Source organism: Sus scrofa, chromosome 4 (assembly GCF_054392235.1).
Source record: "Sus scrofa isolate SSC_HxYL_T2T_F1_AM1 chromosome 4, Sscrofa_HxYL_maternal_Yorkshire_Landrace_v2.0, whole genome shotgun sequence".
NCBI lineage: Eukaryota > Metazoa > Chordata > Mammalia > Artiodactyla > Suidae > Sus > Sus scrofa.
In genome coordinates this window covers 19,075,708-19,098,045 of record NC_139386.1, presented here as the reverse complement: position 1 = coordinate 19,098,045, position 22,338 = coordinate 19,075,708, and the positions used below count along the sequence as shown (strand labels likewise).

Sequence of the window (22,338 nt, the reverse complement as noted above, 5' to 3'; positions counted from 1 at the left end):
AGCTGGAAGAAAATCAGTTCAAGACTGAGGTATGTCTTGGTGGTCTCTGATTTCCTACTTTGTGTTTTCATGTTGCTTGACTTCCATTCCCAAGGCTACTTCATGGCCTAGGATGGCTGCTATAACTCCAGCCATTAGGTTTACATCCCAGCCACCTATAAAGTAAGAAGGGAAGCAGAAGGGCACTATTTCTTCTTTAACAATACCTCCCAGAGGTTGCACCCACTACTTCTACTTGTATTCTGTTAACTGGAGCATAATCATACATGGCCACACTTTGATGCAAGGGAATCTGGGAAATGTTGAGTTTATTCTGGGTGACTCTTAGGGGTTGAATTGTGTCCTCCCCAAATATATCTTGAAGTCCTAATCTCCAGTACCTGAGAATGTAACCTTACTTGGAAGTAGGGTCTTGACAGAGGTAATCAAGTTAAGATGCAATCATTAGATTAGTCCTTAATCCAGTATGACTACTGTCTCTAATTTTTTTTTAAAAAAAGGAATATTTAGATGTAAGGACAGATCTGCACAGAAGAAAGACAATATGAAGACACGTGGAGAAGATGGCAGTGTGATTGGAGTGCTATAGCCACGAGCCAAGGAATATAAGCATTGCCAGCAAATACCAGACGCTGGAAGATGCAAGGAAGGATTCTCCCTTAGAGCCATCAAAAAGAGCATGGCCACGCTCTTACCTTCATTTCCTGCTTCCAGAACTATGAGACAATGCATGTCTGTGGTTTTAATTCACCTAGTTTTTGGTATTTGTTATGGTAGCCCAAGGAAACTAATATAGTGGCTATGTCCAGAAAAGAAAAAAAAAAAAGTTTCTATTAATAAGGAGGGTGGGACAGTGGTACAGGAGGATAACTAGTAGTTTCTATTATTGACCAGAAAAAGCTGTACAGACATCCTTTGACTAATATTTATTGAGTGCCTAATGCATATGACGCCTTGTGGGATCCACCAGTGAGCAAAGCAAGTGAACTCATAGAACTTCAGATTTAGTGATGAGGCCGATGTTAATTATTCATTCAAATATTAAATCACAAACTGTGATATGTAGTTTTGGCATGAACATGACTGGGTGCAAGACTTGGGGTCTCAGATACAAACAAACTTTCTTTAAGTTTGCACATTTCATTCATTTTCAAAATTCCAAGATGAAGACTCCAAAGTCATGTGCTGAGTCTGCCATTTGCTGGCAGAGTCTCTTAGTTTATCACCCATCATTTTTTTTTTTTTCCTGCCAGAGAAAGTCAGATATGGCTGGCATTGCAGTTACAACTTACAATTCTCAGAGGAGAGCCTGTGAGAGAAAGTGAAATGATGGAGAGCAAAATGGGAAAACATTCATTTGGCAGAAGATCTGGTCACTGGAACAGGAATTATGGATGTTGAGTTGATTGAACGCTTTGTTTTGCACATTCCTGTCCCTCCTCCAGTCTCTTCCATCTCAGTAAATAACATTACCGTCCGCCCAGTTGCTCAGGCCAGAAACCTAGAAGTCATGCTTGCTTTTTTCTTCTCCCTCCAATTCAAGATGCTTCCAACATGTATCTCAAATGCATCTGTTTTTCTTTATTTCCCTAAAACCAAAGTACTGCCTTCTCTCACCAGGACCACTAAGGCTCTAACTGGTCTCTTTATATCTACTCTTGCAGCCTTATAATCCATTCCCTAAAAAATGAATGAATTAACTAATAACTTCAAGGAGAAAAAAAAAAATCCATTCCCTACCTAGCATCTGAAGGAACTCAGGTTTGAGATCCTTTATGGGTTTCACATTGCATTTAGGATAAAACCTGAAAGCATTACCTTGGCCTCACAGTCCTGCATTATCTGATCTCTCCTTGCCTCCCTCCTCTTTGCTCGCCTCCATACCACCTTTTAGCTCCTCAAGCCAGTGAGTGCTTTCTCTCCATATGGCTTTTGCACTTACTTTTTTCTCCTCCTAGAATCTTCTTCTCAGAGTTCCCGTCGTGGCTCAGTGGTTAACCAATCCGACTAGGAACCATGAGGTTGCAGCTTCGATCTCTGGCCTTGCTCAGTGGGTTAAGGATCTGGCGTTGCCGTGAGCTGTGGTGTAGGTTGCAGATATGGCTCGGATCCCCGTTGCTGTGGCTGTGGCTGTGGCTGTGGCGTAGGCCAGCAGCTGCAGCTCCAATTCACCCCTTAGCCTGGGAACCTTCATGTGCCATCGGAGCGGCACTAGAAATGGCAAAAAGACAAAAAAAAGAATCTTATTCTCATGACTCCTTATCTTTCACATCTCATAGGGCTTTAGATGATGCTGTAGACAGAAGGATAATATGGCTTTTGGGTCCTCTCTGCATTGGCTCCTGTTGTATAACTACGTCCTTCAAGAACATGACACTGATAGATGGCATTCTTGTGAGTTAAGAAGTTCAAATAAAGGATTGAGCTTTGAAAGCTAGAAAGCATGTGTCCTTGTCTCTGAGCTTTCTCCAGACCAAGGATTTGAGCAACCCAGATCTCTTCATCTTTGGGATATAATATGATACTCAGCAGTTAAGCTGGGCTCCTGAATGGATATTTTCTGTTGGTCAGAAGTCTGAAAGCATGGACCCTAGTGTCTCAAGATACTAAGTGTAGGAATTCCCGTCGTGGCGCAGTGGTTAATGAATCTGACTGGGAACCATGAGGTTGCAGTTCAATCCCTGGCCTTGCTCAGTGGGTTAAGGATCTGGCGTTGCAGGGAGCTGTGGTGTGGGTCCCAGATGAGGCTCGGATCCCGAGTTGCCATGGCTCCGGCGTAGGCCAGCGACTACAGCTCCGATTAGACCCCTAGCCTGGGAATCTCCGTATGCCACGGTGCGGCCCTAGAAAAGACAAAAAGACCAAAAAAAAGATGGATACAATGCTGCATAATCCCTTCATCTTGTTCAATGAGTGGCTCTGTTGGTTTTCATGCCTCAGATTCAAATGGAAGGCAGTGTTCTGTGGTCTGTCTTTGAAACACATTGCGAAGGCATTTGGAGGGTGTGCTTTTGGCATTGAGGTGTTTCCTTGCAGCGTCTCAGTTACAAACACATGTGGAAATATCTGAACGCTGTCCGCTTCATATCAGAATTTTCTGAGAGCAAAACAAGCAACCCAGCAGCCCCCAAACCTCAATAACACTGTGTTTGAGCCTACTCTGCTCCTGTGCTCATCTTAGCCACTGAATCCTTGCAGCTGTGCCATGTGGCATTCAAGAAGCCCGGCTTCCCCTAACTGCCAGCATAAAACACGGCTCTTGTCACGTGTCCCATAGGTAGGGATGGGATTGCAGCCTCTCAGGGGGTGAGGCTGCCAGTGAACAGCTGTGGTCTTGCAGCCGGGGCAGGTTGCACTGTGTCCTGCTCGCTTTGAACAGCACGAACTTTTTAAAAGAGAAAGTACGCTGCATACTGTCCCAAGGCCAAACTGCCCCAGTGGTCTAAGGAGGTTAATTTCCTATTAATGCGAACATGCTTGGGTATTCGGTTTTAAAAGATGGATGTTTCTTTCCTGAAGAGAAAATGTTTATTTTCCACCCCTCCACCCCAGCCCCCGCCCTCACCCTAGACCTGTGGCCATCCAGATTTGGCCACAGTTTGTGCTGAGTGCTGAAAAGTTCTCAGAGCAAGGTTTTAACTGAGGCCCTCTTGCTGGGGGCAGGGCAAGCCAGCCATCTGCATAAGGAGGGCCCACAGAGCCCCTCTGCCTCTTGGAGGAGAAAGCCGCCTTTGTCTCGGGCCATGTGTGACCAGCTGTTTTACGACAGTGGGACCATGGTACCCTAACTACACTGTGTTCTGGGCGGGGTAGCCTCCCGCCTGTACCCACAGCTGGGATGGATGAGATCGAGTTCCACTTCACAGAGCCAGAGTAATCAGGACCAGGCACAGGCCGTGTCTTTGTAGCCCCAGAGGTGGCATGACTGGCTCCCGCCTTGGCTAGGACAGGGGAGACGGGAGCAGGGGTGCCCGTGTCTGCGTAAGCAGGAATCCAGGGCTGTGTGTCCATGTGTGGAGCACAGCAGATGCATCTCAGGCTCTTTGGAGAATCCAGAGTCATTCTCTTCGGGAGCTTCTGATCCTGTGGCTGTAACATAAAGACAGAGAGAAATCGCTGGGGGACGGAGGAGTCATGTTTATGTATAATTGAGTGTTCCACTTCGCCGTACGGATTCCATGAACCTCCCCTACTGCCTCACCCATCACCTCTATGTCAGTGACTCCCAATGTGGGCTCTTCACCCCAAGCTCTCAGCTCCGGGCCTGTTCGCCATCTCATCCTGGACACCAGGGCCAGTATGTCGCATCCGCATGGCCACACGCAGGCCACAACTCCAGGTCCCTGCTCATCTTTGCCTTAAACTTGCTTCTCCTTCCTCCGCAGCCTCGTCCCTCAAACCTTTCAGCATTGTCTGTGCAGTCAGCCTCCGCCTTTGTGCCTCCCCTAGATCCCCACTGCTGTAACTCAAGTTCCGGCTCGTTCATCCTCAGTTTCAAGCCTGGGTTCCTTTTTCACATCTCTTTTAGAGGGTCTGGTGGTGGGCATGAGATTCGTTCGTGTTAGCAGGGCTGGCAGTTGGGTGGGAGCCCTGATGAGATGGAAACTGCCAGCTCTGCCACATTTCTCTCTCTCACCTCAAGGGCAACTGAGAACAAATTGTTATCCATCGACATCTCTGCATGTGTCGTAATAACTTCTTCTTCTTCTTCTTTTTTTTTTTATTTTTTTTATTTTGCTACTCCATATTCTCTGGACCCTCAGCAAGCACCTCAATTGTTCATGGTTCCCAAATCTTTATTCCTGGTCGAGTGACCTTAACTTTCTTTCCTGAAAGTTCTGGCATGGGAAACTGGTAAAGAAATCTCTAAAGGCTGTGACCTCATGGGCTGGTGGGCATGGCTTGACACCACTCTTGGTCAGCAGGGCTGTCAGTTGGTGAAAGAGCTGGGTCTGGAGCAGCACAGAGCAAGGACAGGTTGGAACTCTGTGGCACCTCTGTGTTGGCTTCTCACTGCATGTAACCATGGCAGCCGTGAGTGCTGTTTGCTTTCACTTCCAGGTATTATGCTAATTTCTTCTGTGGCCAACTCGGCTCTCTAACTGCACTGGAAAGGGAATCTGCGAAATATGGTGCTAGCTTGGCCAAGCAGATGCCGCAAAGCTCCACCCTCTTATATTCATGTTCTTCCTAATAACCGGCCACAAAATGTCCTTGATACAAGGATGAAAAAGGATGGAGAGAACAAAAATGAGATCCATGCAGTAAAGGACCGTGAGGATGCCTTGACAGAAGGGTAGAGTGCTCCTTGAGTGTGGTACCTTGTATGGGCTACTGCATATGGAACTGTATTACACACATTTAGAAGGTACCTTGGTTGTGCTGCTGCTTACAGAATTGTACTGCATACCTTTAGACGGTACTTTGTGTGAGCTACTGCACATGGACCTCTCTTACATACATCCAGAAGGAGACTGCTTTCGCCATTGTCTCTGTAAGCAGAAACTCTCTCTGTCTTGTTCCCTCTGGCTCCTTGAGGCAGGCACCCAAAATGGACAAAGTGTTTAAGATAGGAGTCCTCTTTTTGCTCTTTTCTCTCCAAACTTCTAAATAGAACTGGTTCTTGCAAACTCTAGTTGTAGTATGCACAGCATGGCTCATTTCAGCTACTTTGTAAAAAGTCAGAAGAGCACTGACCAGGCTGAATGTGGCCATCTGGAAAACTTTCCTGGAAGCAGTTTTGAATGCCCTGGATGGGAGTCATCGTTTCAGGGTTAGCCAGTAATCACTTTCTTGCATATAAGCTTAGCAAAAGAGTTTGGTCCTGGCTACGAATCTGGTGGATTAGCCTTAGAAATAAACATTCACAGGCCTGAGCGCTGATCTAGTGGGTAAACCATTTAATGTAACAATGTCTGGTATGTTCTATAGGGATGAAGGGAAGAAAGAACCAGTTTTTGTTGGGCATCTTGGCGAGGTGCTATGCTAGTTGCTTATTAATATGTCTCATCTCCTTTAATCTTTGTCACAACCCTATGAGCTGGTTATTAGCTATGTCTTACAGTTGAGGATGAAAAAGTGTGAGCCTCTAGTTGTACAACTAAACAACAGAACCAAAAGCCAGGCTAGCCCAGGTCCGTCTGGCTCCAGGACCTTTGATCTTTCCATTATATCACAGTGCTCTTCCAATATGTTCAAATTATTTTACTTTTCTGGTCCTCAGTTTCTTCATCTGGCTAATCTTGGCAAAATATATGATCAGTTCTGCCAGGGGTTAGATGTTTCTCTAGGAATGGAGATATTAAAGGGAACCCCAGTTTTCAAGTCCACTCATTCTCTGGGACTGGTGTGCCAGGCTGCTAAAGGTGGCATGATCCAGAATATGACAGACACACTGGGCCATGCCCACCATTTATTGCTAGACTGTGGGAGCTGAGAGGAAGAAGGAAGGCCTTAATCCCCCAGTCTTTAGCCAGGTCAGGGATGCAGCAACTCTCTCTCTTTCTCTCTCTCTCTCTTTTTTATTTTTTTTTTATTTTTATTTTTATTTTTTTTGCTTTTTAGGGCAGCACCTGTGGCATATGGAAATTCCCAGGCTAGGGGTTGAATTGGAGCTGTCACCGCTGGCCTACAACACAGCCACAGCAATGCAGGATCCAAGCCAATTCTTCCATCTACACTGCAGCTTATGGCAACACCAGATCCTTAACCCACCAAGAGAGGGCAAGGATCAAACCCACATCCTCAGGAAGACAACGCCAGGTTCTTAACCCACTGAGCCACAGCGGGAGCTCCCACACACATATTTTGATCTTCACCCACGTCAGAGCTGCACTTCTTTGGAGGCAGAATAAAGGAAGCCAGACTTTGGCTCACCTTTAAAGGCTAGAAAATGTCGTCAGCACACAACAGGTCCCCCTTATGATTAAAATAATATGTGAAAAGCACATTGCATTTGGGAAAACAAAGTTATAATGCATATATTTGCTTGGCGAATATGCCAGGGTGTACTCTATCTTGTTGCATAATCAGTCTTTGAAACTTTGGGGGATATTAATTTTAGTGTGATCCAGAAAAAAAGCCTAATAATTTCTGGGTTTTAAAAGCAGCTAATAAGAGACATTCTTGGGGCAAAGAGTTAATTGAGTAAAAGTTTCTTGCGGAAGAAAGAATTTGGGGTCAGGGAGGAAGTCTGACCTTCTGGAGCCTCCTTCCTTTCAAGCGTCAGTTCCTGTGAGAGTTAATACATGTGGTGGGAGAGGATCTCCTGCTGTTGGAAGCCCCAGCCTGCAAATACGGGGAATTCTAAGGAACTTCCTGTATCCACAGGGTCAGCCAGCTTTGTATGGGGGGACTGGGTAGCAGTGATAATTTGCATATCCCCTGTGGTGAAAAAGCTCCCAGGTGACAGATTCCTTCAGTAGAAAAGGAAGTCCGAGGAATCTTGTGGTTGTAGGGGGCCCGTGATGCTTCTCTTCGGTGCTCAAACACTTCTTATAACCTTGAGAAACCACCAGGTCAAGAGCGTGCTGTCTGCCCTTGGCATAAGCAGACCTTGGATGCAATCATGAGCTACTTGTAGGGAGGTAACAGAGCCATCAGGGATGGCCACAAACCCTCTATCCAGCCTAACCCACGTCTCTAGAGAGAATCGCCAGGAAGGCAGATTTGCATCCTCACTTTGGGAATCCAAGTTCCATGGACTGAATCCGAGTTCCTCATATCTCTCCAGCCTTTAAGTGCAACCACAAGCCCCACCCCCTTCCTTGGCTGACCCCACCCGAACGAACTCCCAACCAAGCAAAGTGGATCAAGGGTGAGCCTGGATATGAAACAGACCTTTGGTGGATTTGGGCTGCGAGGGGGCTGATTCTGGTGAATTCAGCAGGCACTTTCTCAATTTGAAACAAAAATTCCTTTGCGTATCTTTTTGTTGTGTTGTTTTATTGTGAAAGTCAATCTTACGCATACTTGGCTTTTCTTCAAGGCTAATTGTGCAGTCTGTTCTTTGGGAACACCGCATAGCCGTATAGCATGCTTAAAATGCATAAAGTTCAGAAGACTATAATTCTCTGGAGAGCAAATCCTGTGTTTATCCAAGAACTGGCTCTCTGCCTCCTCCCACACCAGTCACTCTCTAGCCAGTTGCATATTTGGTGGAGAGATTTATGGAACTGAGCATACAGCTGCAAATTTTCTTTTTTCTTTCTTTTTTTTTTTTTTTTTTCCCCAAGAACACTTTTTGGCTGTCAGGGCTGTTATGCAATAAACACAGACACAAATTATTTACCGTAGAAATGTCCAAAACTCCTAAGTAGTATCCTTGTTGACTGTGAATGTGTTTGTAAAAATCAAGTATTCTTTAGGTATAAGGAACTAATTCTATGGATGTAACTAACAAATCATGATTCAGCGTATATCTCTAATATTGTTCAAGGACTATCCATGAGTCTAGTTATACTGTATGACTACATCAGTTCTGAAGGAACTTTGTTAAAGTGAATATCTTATGGATAAAACCAGAGATTCTTTAACTGAATTCCACCAATCTGTTTACTGTAAAATTCTGCTGATTATTTACTGTGGTTTCTGATTTTCTATCCTTATGGAGTTCGCTTGGATTGGGAAAAATTCTCTCATCACCCTCTATTGTTTTTCATGTCTTTTTAAAATGTTTTGATATATACAATGGAGTATTACTCAGCCATAAAAAAGAAAAATACTGCAATTTTCAGTAACCTGGATGGACTTAGATATCATCATACAAAGTGATAGAAAGATCACTATCTATCAGACAGAAAAAGAAGATATCATATGATATCAATAATAGGTGGAATCTAAGTTTTTAAAACGATGCAAATGAACTTTTTTACAAAACAGGAACAGACTCACAGACTTTGAAAACAAATGGTTCTGAAGCAGAAACATGGAGGGGGAGGGATAAATTAGGAGTTTGGGATTAACTCATATACCCTACTATATATAAGATAAATAATTAACAAGGACCTACTGTATAGCACAGGGAACTCTACTCAATATTCTATAAATACCTATATGGGAAAAGAGATTCTGAAAAATAATGGATATATGTATATGTATAAGTGAATCACTTTGCTGTACACTTGAAACTAACGTAATATTGTAAATCAACTATGCTTCAATAAGAAACATTTTTTTTCTTTGGCCGCTCCTGCAGCATGTGGAAGTTCCAGAGCCCAGGGATCAAACCTGCTCTACAGCAGTGACCCAGGCTGTTAGGGTGACAACACCGGATGTTTAACCTGCTGCGCCAAACAAGAGAACCTAAAATTTAAAAAAAATAAGTGAAAATTAGGAATTCCCATTGTGGCACAGCAAAAATGAATCTAACTAGGAACCATGAGGTTGTGGGTTCGATCCCTGGCCTTGCTCAGTAGGTTAAGGATCCACTGTTGCCAGGAGCTGTGGTGTAGGTCACAGACACGGCTCAGATCTGGCGTTGCTGTGGCTCTGGCATAGGCTGGCAGCAACAGCTCCAATTTGACCCTTGGCCTGAGAACCTCCATATGCCTGGAGTGCAGCCCTAAAAAAAATAAATAAATAAAAAGACAAAAAAATAAAAATTATAAATAGTAAAATAATAAAATAAAAATTTTGATATGAATATATAACTCCAATTTGACATCTATTTCCAGTTCCCAAACCAAAACCCAAACTGGCTTTCTTGGGTAGGGACCTGTGCAATGGCTTGTCTCCCTTTCAACAATCTACAGTCACTGGATTATTCCAGAGGGAGAGATTGTGCAGGAAGAGGGCTAGAAAAGAAAAACAAATACTTATTTAACATTCACTGGTATTAAACAGTGGGCTTAGTACTTAATCAGATTTGATTCTCGTAATAAACATAATCCCCATTTTACATATGAATAAAATGTAACTTGGAGACTTTGTAACTTGGCTAAAGTCACGTAACTATTAGGTTTCAAAAATGAGGAGTTCCCCTGTGGTATAGCAGGTTAAGGATCTGGTGTTGTAACTGTAGCAGCTTGGGTCACTGTGGTGGCATGGGTTTGATCCCTGGCCCAGGAACTTCCACATGCCATCTGCGTGGGCTAAAAAATTTTAAAAAACTAAAAATGAAAGTTAAATAAATTTTATTGTACTGTATAGAAAATTTATGCACAAAGTATTTGTGCATGTCTCAAATTATTACAAGTACTAGTGAAACTACTACACAGAAATTCTAAGACCATGGATTAGTTGTCTACTTCTACAATTTATTTAAACTAATATATAGCATTCATAATATTAGATATATATCTAGGAGTGGAATTGCTGGGTCACAGGTTATACATATATATTGCATTTAATTAGAGTGACCTTCTGCCTAATTGTTCTATCCTTTATTTGAAAGCAGAGCTTTGGTATGTACATTTGTTAGATATCTACGTTTATAATTTTTATATCTTCCTAGTGGATTGAGACTATTATCATTATAAAATGTCCTTTTCTGGAGTTCCCATCATGGCTCAGTGGAAATGAATCTGACTAGCTTCCTTGAGGACGAAGGTTCGGTGCCTGGCCTCACTCAGTGGGTTAAGGATCCAGCGTTGTCGCAAGCTGTGGTATAGGTCTCAGATGCAGCTTGGATCTGGCATTGCTGTGGCTGTGGTATAAGCCGGCAGCTACAGCTCCAATTAGACCCCTAGCCTGGGAACCTCCGTATGCCATGGGTGCAGCCCTAAAAAGACAAAATAAAATGGGCTTTTCTGCATTACTGCCTTTGTCATAAGTCAAGTGCCCATGTGTGAGGTGCAGTTTATAGACTTTCAATTCTGTTACATTGGTCTATATAACTATACTAATACTATACCATCCTATAGACTATAATAATAGAATATAGCTTTATAATACATCTTTTAGACCTTTGTTGCTGTTGTTATTTCCATATCAAAAACACTTAAGAACAGGAGAGAGACTCATCTTAATTTGTACTCTTCAAAACTTCAGTTCATATATCTAAAAATAATGTCTTCTTTGCAAGTGTAACCAAACTCCTGGCCTAGTTCTTGGCACCTAAGTAACCAGTAAACTAAGGTTGTTATTCATAGTAAGTAGTTGTTCAATCACTAATTAATGAAAGTTATTTTTTCTCATTGAATTTTTGAGCCAAAAGGTGTTTTTTGTTTGTTTTGTTTGTGTGTGTGTGTGTGTGTGTGCTGAGCCCATGGCATGCAGAAGTTCCCAGGCCAAGAATCAAACCCATGCCACAGTAGTGACCCAAGCTGCTGCAGTGACAACACTGGATCCTTAACCTACTGAGCCACAAGGGAACTCCTGAAAGTGCTTTAAAACTCTCTGATGGGGTTCTTGTTGTGGCTCAGCAGTAACAAATCTGACTAATATCTGTGAGGATGTGGGTTCAATCCCTGGCCTCGCTCAGTGAGTTAAGGATCCGGCATTGCCAAGAGCTCTGGTGTAGGTCGCAAATGTGGCTTGGATCTGGCATTGTTATGGCTGGCTGGCAGCTGTGGCTCTGATTCAACCATTAGCCTGGGAACTTCCATATGCCGCAGGTGCAGCCCTAAAAAAGCCAAAAAAAAAAAAAAAAACCCTCTAATAAATGTACATTTTTTTTTGTCAGCTCAATTTATCAGATGCAGAACTAATGCCCGGAGGAGTGAAGTAACATGTTCAAAGTGATTCAGCTCATTGGGTGCAGAGCTGAGACTAGGACTTATCCCCTATCTGCTAGTCCAGTGCTTTCTCCCTTACTCTATAATTAACTTACCCTTGGGAAAAATCCTCACTGGGGAGGAAAAGGAAGGAGAGAATGAGCATATCCCTGGGGATGCACTTCTCAAGAGTTCTATTTTTGCTATGAATAAGCCAAGCTTCATAGACAAGTGAAGGGTGCCTCCCATAGAACATGATAACACCCATGCTGTGTTAGTCACCTGACGCTAGCATTCTCACCCACCTACAGAAGACAGATGGTATGTCGAATCTTCTGCTGTCCTGTTTCTATTGTGCAGAAAAGACTGCAACAACAAAAAAAGGAATGTGAGTGGAATTGGCGATGCCAGTTAAAGGCACAGATTAGGTGATGTAATCACCATCCATGACAAATGGTGTGGTTGGGGGAGTTTGCTGGCTGAACTACATGCAGCATTGTTAACCAAGGGTAAGTGTACAAGCCTTTATTGGTGTTATGTCCTTCCTCCCTGAGTCTTTAAAGTCTTCATCCAGGAATCATTATTATTCAGCTCACTCAGGCAGAAGAATTACACATAAACTTGGTTCTTTAAACATTGGTTGAAGATCATTGGCAGTCAGACCTGCCAGATCTAGCCCGGATATAAAGATTACCCCAAGGTATTCTTTTATTCATTTATTTATTTTTGTCTCTTTAGGGCTGCACCCTTGACATATGGAAGTTCCCGGGCTACGCATTGAATTGGAGCTATCCTGCCGGCCGGCGCCACAGCCATAGCAACTTGGGACTGGAGTCAAGTCTGTGACGTATGGCACAGCTCACAGCAATGCCAGTTCCACACCCACTGAGGGAGGCCAGGCATCAAACCCACGTCCTCATGGATGCTAGCCAGATTTATTACCCCTGAGCCACTACAGGAAATCCCCAAGTCATTCCTAAAAAATAATCATGCCCCCTTACCACCCTCAATCATTTTCTTCCCAAGTGATGACGATGATGAAAAGAGCATTATTCCATTTTCAAGGCTGGTAAGAGGAAAAATGAAATGCATTGTTCTTAAGAACTTCATTGTGCACGAGAAGTGCTTAGATACCAGACGGAGGTATTTATCCATGGGGTGTTGGTGCCAGTTTTAGAGGAGCTGATTGTCTATGACTCATCGAGGTAGGGTAGCCTAGGGCTTAAGTAGACAAGTTTGGAGTCAAAATCTGGCCGCCACCACTTACTTCTTTATGAATTTGGGCCAGTTAAATTCTTTCTCCGAATCTGTACCCTGGACTGTGAGATGGGAATAATAATAGCAATAATATTAATAAGCATACCTGCCCCATAGGGTATGTGGGAAATTTTATGAGATTACACATGGAAAGAACTCTAGGAGGATCTCGAATTGTGGCTCAGTGGTAACACATCAGACTAGTATCCATGAGGTTGGAGGTTTGATCCCTGGCCTTCTTCAGTGGGTTAAGGATCCAAAATTGCCGTGAGCTGTGGTATAGGTCGAAGATGCAGCTTGGATCTGGTGTTGCTGTGGCCATGCTGTAGGCCAGCAGCTGCGGCTCTGATTTGACCCCTAGCCTGGGAACTTCCATATGCCATGGGTTCATCCCCTTAAAAAAAAAAAAAGAGAGAGAGAGAAGAACTTTGGGAAAATATTAGGTGGTCCTGTTAGTGATTAGAGCACTACCCATGTTGACTGGCAAGTTGTAACCTGAGAAGTGGTCCAGATACATGGGTCAAATGACTAGGCTTTCCCAGGCGTGGATAACAAAGAAAAGAAATAACAAATCATCCAGAAAAACATGATTAGTATCCATGAGGATGCTGGCTCCATCCCTGGCCTCACTCAATGGGCTAAGGATCAGACATGGCAATGAGCTGTAGTGCAGTTTGCAGATGAGGCTCAGATATGGCGTTGCTGAGACTGTGGTGTAGACCAGCAGCTACAGTTCCAATTCGACCCCTGGCCTGGGAACTTCCACATGCCTCAGGTTCAGCCATAAAAAGCAAATAATAATCATAAGAATAATTAATTAATTAATTAATTTTCTAAATAGCCTCAAGCTTCATTCTCAGCAGGGCTGGTTGTGGTATATTTTTTGCTGTGTTAATAGTTGAAATTGGTGGTTCACATGTGTCTTTAAAAGTATGTGTGGTAACATGGCAGCAAGTTTGATTATTTTTGGTATTGCCTTTTGAACAACTTGAATATTATCTGTGATAATAGTTCTAAACTTAGCATTTTATACATTGTTAGGATTAATTTTGACGTCTAGAATTTAGTAAAATTTGACTCTAAAAATGAAATAAACTGCAGGCAAGTAATAATTATAAAAATCTGAAATATCATCCTCCCTCTTATATTTGAGGCTGTTAAGGTTCAACACCATAGAATGTAATAATGTTAACACTTTGATGAGCACTTCAACTAACTTTTGGTACAAAGAATTCTGGTGGATACTTTATAACACTTTTTCAACATAGCACTGTATCAGAATCACATGATAATGCTTAATAAAAATCCAGATTCTGGAGTTCCCGTCGTGGCGCAGTGGTTAACGAATCCGACGAGGAGCCATGAGGTTGCGGGTTCGGTCCCTGCCCTTGCTCAGTGGGTTAACCATCCGGCGTTGCCGTGAGCTGTGGTGTAGGTTGCAGACGTGGCTCGGATCCCACGTTGCTGTGGCTCTGGCGTAGGCCGGTGGCTACAACTCCGATTCAACCCCTAGCCTGGGAACTTCCATATGCCGCGGGAGCGGCCCAAGAAATAGCAACAACAACAACAACAACAAAAATGCAGATTCTGGCGTTCCTGCTGTGGCACAGTGGGTTAAGAATCTGACTACAGAGGCTTGGGTCGCTCTAGAGGCATGGGTTTAATCCCCAGCCCAGTACACTGGGTTAAAGGATCCAGCTGTTGCCCCAGCTGCAGCGTAGGTTGCAGCTGCAGCTCTGATTCAATCCCTGACCTGGGAACTTGCATATGCTGTGAGTTCAGCCATAAAAGAAAAAGGAAAAAAACAAAATGCAGATTCTTGGGGCCCACCCCCACGAGTCAGATTTGGCAAGATCTGAGAATTTGCATTTTCTACCAGCCCTTAAGGGTGACTTACATTTATTTGCACCCCAGTTTGAGAGACACTTTTATATTTGGATGTGTTTTTTATACTTAGGCAGTTGCATAGTGAAGATAGCTTAAATAATGTTGACTGAATGGGCAGATGAAACTTCTAACATGGAATTGGCTCAAAATAAGCTTCCTCATTAATTGGTGCATTTCCTGTCGTAAGCAGCATTCAAGTAAGACAGGTTGCATGGCTGGCCCGGATTTATAGAGAAAAGCTCTGCTTTGAGTGGGAGCTTAATCAGGATGATCTCTAGAATACATCTGAATGTTCTATTTGATTAAGAATTTAAGGGGAGTTCCTGTTGTGGCTGTTGCGAACCTGACTAGTATCCGTGAGGACATAGGTTCAATCCCTGGCCCCACTCAGGGGGTTAAGGATCCAGCGTTGCCGTGAACTATGATGTAGGTCACAGATAAAGCTTGGATCCCACATTTCTATGGCTGTGGTGTAGGCCAGCAGCTGCAGCTCCGATTGGATCCCTAGCCTGGGAACTTCCTAGGCCGCAGGTGCAGCCCCCACCCCACCCCCCAAAAAGAATTTAAGTATTAGCTTGCCCTTAATATATTGGTTCTGCTTTCTATATTATTTGATTGGACAAACTTCCATTTCCTATTCACCAGGACTCAGTTCTTCCTGATTATTTTCTGTATCTTTCTGGGTGTTTTTTCTCCTCATGACTCTTTCTGTCTCTGAAATAGTATATGTGTTGGTCTCCGTCTTGCTATCTGTTTTATATTAATTTCAGGGAGGCCCGAAGCAGCCTGACCTTCCAGTCCTTCTTTCTCTTTCAAGATCAGAAAGAGAGAATGAAAAAAAAAAAAAAAAAAAGAGAGGGAGAGAGAAAAGTCAGAGTAATTTTCACATGAATGCAGCCATTTCTGGGATACAGATGACTTGGTGAATACGGGTTTCTATGGCAGTGAGAAGACCCTGAGGTCACCGTAGGTGCAGTACCTCTCTCCAGTCTCATTCTCTCTTTGAATGAAACAAGGGATCGTGATGGAACTCCAGCCATACGAAAACTAACATGCAGTTGCATAACCCCACGGGCATTCAATCTATTCAGAGGGTTAGCATGCATCTGCCAGCACTGGTGCAGGAAGAGGAATTAGAGGCGAGATTATTTGGTTGTTTGGCTCCTTATCAAGAGGAAGGCTGAAATTCAGCTTAGGTATTTATCCCAACTTGATCACACCCCGAAATATCTGAGTCCTGCCTCCCTCTTCTTGTTAACTCTTATTGGACCTGCTGGAGTTTTTAGAACTTTTCTTCGCTGCCCTCTTGCTCAGAGATATCACTTACCTATGACTTAGGGGGAGGCTTTATTCTTCCTTTTCGTTAAGGATAACATCCTTCATAACCCTTCTTTTTTTTGGGGGGGTGTTCCAGTAACATTTTATTTTATTTTATTAGGTTTTTATTTTTTCTACTATAGTTGATTTACATTGTTCGGTCAATTTCTGCAGTACAACAAAGTGACCTAATCATACATATGACTCACATTATCTTCCATCGTGCTCCATCATAAGAGACTAGATATAGTTCCCTGTGCTCTACAGCAGGTTCTCATTGCTTATCCACTCCAAATCATATCCTTTCTTTATAAAGTGAAGTTACTTCCCTTTTAGTAGGAGATGAGTTCAGAGCAGTTACATGAGCTCATGATTGAGCTCTTTTCAGCGAACTGGGGAATTGAAAGGATGGCAATCAAATCCCTGAAAACAGATCTGATAAAGATTATTATAAGCAGAAGAAATGCATCACAACCTCACTTGAATTCTCATTACCACCCATGGGTGGCATCTAAGCCCCTCGACCCCAGGTAGGAGGTAATAGATACCTCAGGTATGTCTATTCAGAGGTTATCACGTGTTCTCTGCATTTGTGTGTGTGTGTACACTTTATAATACAGTAGAGAAATAATTTTTCTTCAGGCTGTGTGCTTCCTGTGGTTACTCGTAGTATGTGTTGCCTTTCAGAACATAGTGTACCACGGATGCTAGTTCTCTTCTATTAGAACTGAATATGTTACATTGCAGTACCTGCATTTCCAGATCATTTTGCACATTTTTAGTAACAGGACACTGGAACGGCTGGAACCTCAGCAGTTTTGGGGACCACTTAGGGAGAGATGACGTCTAATAGCCTGACTCTAAAAATACTACCTTGAATATAAACATGATAAATGTTTGAAAGCCTTTTTTATTTGCCTCATTTAAGGAAAAATTTTGAAATAAATTTCTAAATTTACGTTTTGTTGAGAATTTTAAGTGACACAGAAAGTAGCCCAACCTTAACTGAGTAAAAAACCTTATGAAGTCAGAAGGGCCCCTAAATATCAACATCACAGGATATTTAAGTAAACCCAGACTGTTTAAGTTAAAACTGAGAGCGAAAATGCTTATTTTCCACTATTCTCTGTATTCCTCAGAACTTGCATGTTACACTTTATAAATGTGTATTTATGTAGAACTGTAGAGTCATATGGACTTCCAGTTCCAGTGACGCACCTAGTTCTTCGACCTTGGGCAAATAACTTCTCTGAGATTCTGTTTGTTCTTAAGGATTATATTGATGATCATGAATTGTCAATGGCAGGAACCAGCCATCGTAAGGAAAAAAGAAATTGCTTGGACGTATATCAAGAATGTAAGAGAATAGGAGTTCCCGTCGTGGCTTAGCACAAAACGAATCTGACTGGTATCCATGAGCATGCAGGTTCGATCCCTGGCCTCGTTCAGTGGGTTAAGGATCTGGCGTTGCCATGAGCTGTGGTGTAGGTTGCAGATGTGGCTTGGATCTGGCGTGGCTGTAGCTGTGGCGTAGGCCAGTGGCCACAGCTCCGATTTGACCCCTAGCCTGGCAACCTCCATATGCCTCGAGTGCAGCCCTAAAAAGCAAAAAAAAAAAAAAAAAAAGCAAAAGGAAGGACCTGGGTTTAAAGTCAACACTCTGCATCTGGAGGGGGTGGAATTCCTCTCATTCTTTGGCTCAAGAATATGCTGGAGCAGAAAACACAAAGCTCCAGCAAATGTCTACATTGAATTAGTGCTAAATTGTCCTGCAAATTACTTGTAGCCTACTTTAGGATGGATTATGACTTGCTCTCGTGACCTTGATTCTGACTACAACTTCAACGATGGTTGAGAACTGCTGATTCTGTTGTACAAGGTGTCCTCTGGGGGGGGGAAACATGCTATGAATTCATGAGGATAGATTTGTGGACATGGGAAAGGAGAAACAGTGATTGGTCTCCTTATGTAGAATCTCACCAATGTTGTAAGTTTGGGAGTGGAAAATAGTGAGGTTTATGACAACAGTGAGTGTTTATTGAGTAAATAACTGCTGTGTTTTCCACTATCTGCTTACCATGGTTTTGCATGTGATCATGAAAAAAAAAATGGGTATTTTTAAAGGGAAAGAAGTTCATAGGACCTCGTATTGCTGTAGGGCTTGATACTGCAAAGAGGTTTTAAATTCATTAATTTGAACCTGTGAGGCTAAGCATTTTGACCTAATTCTGTTTTATAAATGATGTCATTGAGGCCTAGAGGCGGACAAATGACTTGATTTAAATCATCCAGCAAAGGAGCCTAAAACTTAAATCCATGATATGTTTAAGTTTAAACTTTCAAGTTTAAGTTTAAAGCTTAAATCCTACATCTTTTCCATAGTTACACAGCTGCCCTTTTAAGATGTTCCAATTTTGGTTTATCTAAGTAATAGGTGTAGATATTTTTAGATGTAATAATATAGTATTTTATGTATTTTATTTCATTTTTACATTGAAAATATAAAATATGGAGTCCTATGGTGGCTCAGGGGGTTAAGGATCTGGTGTTGTCATTGCTATGGCTCGGGTCACTGAAGTTGCACAGGGTTTAATCCCTGGCCCAGGAACTTCTGCATGCCACAGGCAAGTCCAAAAAATAAAATGCAAACAAAATGTAAAATGTAATTTATATTTCACATTATTTATATTTCATTTTATATTAGATTTCATATTATATGTGTTTATATTAATACAGAGCTTGAATTTCTGTAAAATAATAAAAGGATGTGGTGGTTTCCAAGTGTTCTAGTATTTTCACATTCTTTGTGTCATCAATATTAAATTAGTTTATTAATAAATAATTGGAGGAGTTTCCATCATGGCTCAGCTCAAACCCAACTAGTATCCATGAAGACATGGGTTTGATCCCTGGCCTTGCTCAGTGGGTTAAGGATCCGGCATTGCCCTGAGCTGTGGCATAGGTTGCAGATATAGCATGGATCCCACATTTCTGGGGTGTAGGCCAGCAGCTGCCTCTGATTCAATCCCTAGCCTGGGAAATTCCATATGCCGTGGGTGCAGCCCTAAAAATGCCGCACACAAAAAAGTAATAATAATAATAAATAAATAATTGGAAGCAGGGCGTGTACCTTAATTCCTCAGTTATTATAAAGAAGAATGATGATGAGCACAGATATGGGAGACATTGTCACTGAATTGGTCAGGTGAACCCCTACTTGGGCCCTAGCTCTGGTGGAAATCCCCTGCCTCACAGGAAACATTCATTTTCCATTCAGATTTGCCCAGTAACTAACCATGCTGAGACTGAAACAGCATAAGCTCTACTCATTGGCCAGAGAATGGAGAAGCAGGAACTTGGTTTGCAAATCAACTTAATGCCCAACTCTGGCTAGGATACCATAGATACAGAGGAGCTGGGGTTAGGGGAGGGAATTAGAAAAGGAGAGGGAGGAATATTCATTACTTCTACCAGAGCAGGGATGTACTTTGCTGGGAACTGGGGCACTGCCCCTCTTCATTCCCTGTATGGATTCTTCTGGTTGTCATGGCAGTTGTCAACTGTCCTGGTGTTGGTGGGTGTGTCATTTAGCATGCTAATAGGTTACCGTGAGCGTATAATGAGGCTCAGAGGCTCCTGAAGAAGGTCTTCCACCATCTTGGATTTGGCCAGTTCTAACCAGTTCTGATGGGTTCTTGTTTTTCTCTTCTGGCAGCTTCCCCTAAGCCATGGAAAACATTATCCACAGCTGCAGCTTCTGTTCCCTCAAGGAAAGGGGAGGGTAAGAGCTTGGGGCTAAGAGCCATGGTAATAACTTCATTGAATTAATCAGTCTCAGCCAGTCTTATCTCCTTTGCTTCCCCTCTCCCTGACTCTGTCCCTTCCTTTTGTCTTCTGGTCTTTCCATTTTAGAAAAAGCCAGAAATCCTTTAGGCTCATTCTTAATAGTGCTTTCTTTGCTTAATACATGCATTCATTCAATTCACTCAACAATGAATAATTAGGAGTTCCCATTGTGGCTCAGTGAGTTTAGAACCTGACTAGTATCCATGAGGATATGGGTTCAATCCCTGGTCTTTCTGAATGGGTTAAGGATCCAGTGTTGCTGTGAACTGCAGTATAGGTTACAGATGTGACTTGGATCCTAGCATTACTGTGGCTGTGGCGTAGGTCTGCAGCTGCAGCTCCAATTCGACCCCTAGCCTGGGAAGTCCATATGCTGCAGGTGTGGCCCTAAAAAGCAGAAAAAAAAAAAATTATGGATGACTTCACTCATCTCCTATTGCTGCTGTAACAAATTAATACAAATTTGGTAGCTTGAAGTAACACAAATTTATTATCTTACAATTCTGTAGTCAGAAGTCTGAAATAAAGGTGTCAGTAGTGTTGCTGAAACTCAGCCTCTGTCCACCGATGCCGAACAGAAATTCGGGAACAGAGATTGGGGTGAAGGAGAAAAAATAGCTTTTTATTGCTTTGCCAGGCAAAGGAGGCCACAGCAAGCTAATGCCCTAAAGACTGTGCCCTCTTTGGCGGTAGAATCGCAGGGAGTTTTATAGTCTAAAAGGAGAAAAACAGATAAAACAGATTAAAAATCAGAATTGGGACAAACATGCATTCTTCTTTCTTTGGAGGAATCTTAGTCATGGAAGGTGGTGTCAGGAGATCTTGGCGTGTGACCGGTCTTCAGGTTATTGCCTTGAATAACAGTACTCACGTAAAGGGCATATTGATCCGAAGTTAGAGCAGTCTAGGAAAGTTCCTGAAAAACACGTTCTAATAATCTTTGACCCACAGGCCATGGTGCTCATGGTCCCAATCGGTAGCTTACAGGTGATTGTGTTCAGGGTGCAGTTACGCCGGGAAGAAGCGCAAGGAAGCGCTCCCAGCCCTTCAGTATCAAAGTCTTCATCTCTAAAAGAAGCATCGGGAGTGTAACTTTTCTCCTAGGTGTGTAAGATGCCTCATCATTGTGTGTATGCTTTGAGGGGGAGCCAGGACCTGCCCAGGGCTGTGCTCTTGTCTCTTGACTGTTCCTTCCCTGCATCTCCATCCCCTTCCTTCCCTCATCAGCAACGGTCTGAACTCGCCCCCTTGGAACTCAGGGAAGCCCATGAGGCTGAAGGAGGCCCATTTCCTAAAAACAAGAAATGGGGGACACAGAAAGGCTTTTGTGCCCAGGAGCCCACAGGGCCCTGCTCCGTGACAGCAGGTCTGCATGCCTTCCGGAGGTCCTGAGGGGAGAATCCATGTATCCATTTCCTTACTGTTTTTAGCTTCTGCATCCCTTGGCTTTCCTGTTGTCACATCTCATACTTTTTTTTTTTTTTTTTTTTTTTTTTTTTAGGGCGGCACCCTTGGCACATGGAGGTTCCCAGGCTCGGGGTCGAATCAGAGCCACAGGTGCTGGCCTACACCACAGCCACAGCAACATCAGATCTGAGCCACATCTATGACCTATACCACAGCTCATGGCAACTCCAGATCCTTAACCCACTGAGTGAGGTGAAAATCAAAACTGCATCCTCACGGACCCTAGGTGGGTTCGTTACTGCTGAGCCACAGTGGGAACTCCACATCTCCCATTTCTGCCTTTGACTTTTTTTCTCCTTCTTATAAGTACCCTTGGGATGACATTGGGCCCACCTGGATAACGCCTATGTTAAAATCAGCTGATAAGCAATCCCGTTCTATCTTCAACCTTAATTCTACTAATATATTCCCAGGTTCTGGAGATTAGGACATGGACATCTTTGGGAGTTGGGGGTATTGCTTAACCTACTATGTACCAGGCAACTGTATGGATTTATATCCTGTTTGATTCTGTTTTGCCAATTAGAAGTACCTATCGCCAAAAGCTGGAGATCTGTCTATCTCCTCTTTTTCCTGCGTGGCATCAGCAGTCACTCATATCCAGTGTCCATTCTTCAGACACACAAGAGATATACCATCTTTCAATCTGTGTCAGCTAAATGCAAAGTACGTGACAAATGATGCCACCACCAACCTCAAGAGAAGTTCCTCCATCTAAGGCAGAAGCTGTGGATCAGTGGCAAGTTCACAGTGACACATCCAGAGTGGCCACTCATTACTGAATGATGTTTTTATTCTTTTATTAGAATTCTCTGTTCTATCACAGATAAACTAATAACTCAGTGTAAAAGCTGACCTTTGTTGGCCTCATCCATTTTCAAAAGGATGGGAGACAGGGAAGGGTGGATAA

At 43.0% G+C, this 22,338-nt stretch overlaps 1 protein-coding gene and 1 long non-coding RNA gene across 7 annotated transcripts in view; both read left to right on the top strand.

Moving 5' to 3' along the window:
- Nucleotides 1-22,338, top strand: part of DEPTOR (DEP domain containing MTOR interacting protein) — a 234,387-nt gene that overhangs the window by 174,462 nt on the left and 37,587 nt on the right. The window contains exon 10 of one of the 6 annotated variants that reach the window (XM_085020563.1): nucleotides 501-2,444. The gene's annotated coding sequence lies outside the window, so the exon portion shown is untranslated. 6 annotated transcript variants of the gene reach the window in all.
- On the top strand, nucleotides 2,080-9,602 carry LOC146403704 (uncharacterized). The gene is made up of 2 exons (XR_014843443.1): nucleotides 2,080-4,389; nucleotides 4,472-9,602. It is a non-coding gene; the product is annotated as an uncharacterized LOC146403704 (long non-coding RNA).